At 40.0% G+C, this 757-nt stretch overlaps 1 non-coding gene across 1 annotated transcript; it reads right to left on the reverse strand.

Moving 5' to 3' along the window:
- Positions 1–285: 285 nt before the first annotated feature.
- On the reverse strand, positions 286–392 carry LOC131498699 (U6 spliceosomal RNA). The gene has a single exon (XR_009255569.1). It is a non-coding gene; the product is annotated as a U6 spliceosomal RNA (small nuclear RNA).
- Between the last annotated feature and the right edge of the window lie 365 nt (positions 393–757).

The raw sequence follows: 757 nt of genomic DNA on the forward strand, positions 1-757 counted from the left end.
CAGTCCTTTGCATCACCCCTCATGCTTTTTTATTCATTTTTCTTGCATACCTGTTAGAATGCATCTCTCTCTGCTGTTTTGAGTATCCTTCTTGATTGTTCCACCTGCAGAGAGGTTTTCATTTTATCATAGATCCTGGAAGTGACCTTGCCCTTGTGATATACTCTTTTTTTTTTAATTTAGTTTCATTTAATTTTAAATTCCAGTGAAGTTAACATACAGTGTTGTATTAGTTTCTGGTGTACAATATAGTGATTCAACACTTCCATACATCACCCAACGCTTAAAAATATGGAAAACTTCATGAATTTTTGAGTCATCTTTGTGCCAGGGCCTTGCTAATCTTCTGTGTATCATTCCAAGTTTAGTATATGTGCTGCCCAAGTGAGCACTTACTCTTTTGCTTAAAAAGCCAAGCCTGGGTGGCTCAGTCTGTTGAGCGACCAACTCTTGATTTTGGCTCAGGTCATGATCCCAGGAAGGTGGGATGGAGTCCTGCGTTGGGTTCCATGCTGGACATGAAGCCTGCTTATGATTCTCTCTCTCTCTCTCTCTCTCTCTCTCTCTCTCTCTCTCTCTCTCTCTCTCTCTCTCCCTCCCTCCCTCCCTCCCTCCCTCTCCCTTCCCCTATCCCTATCCTTATATTCCTTCTCCACACTCTTGTGCTCTCTCTCTCAAATAAAATATAAATAAATAAAAAATAAAATAAAATAATAAAAAGCTATGGGCAAGTGGCAATGAGAACATAGTTTTAATC

Source organism: Neofelis nebulosa, chromosome 16 (assembly GCF_028018385.1).
Source record: "Neofelis nebulosa isolate mNeoNeb1 chromosome 16, mNeoNeb1.pri, whole genome shotgun sequence".
Classification (NCBI taxonomy): Eukaryota; Metazoa; Chordata; class Mammalia; order Carnivora; family Felidae; genus Neofelis; species Neofelis nebulosa.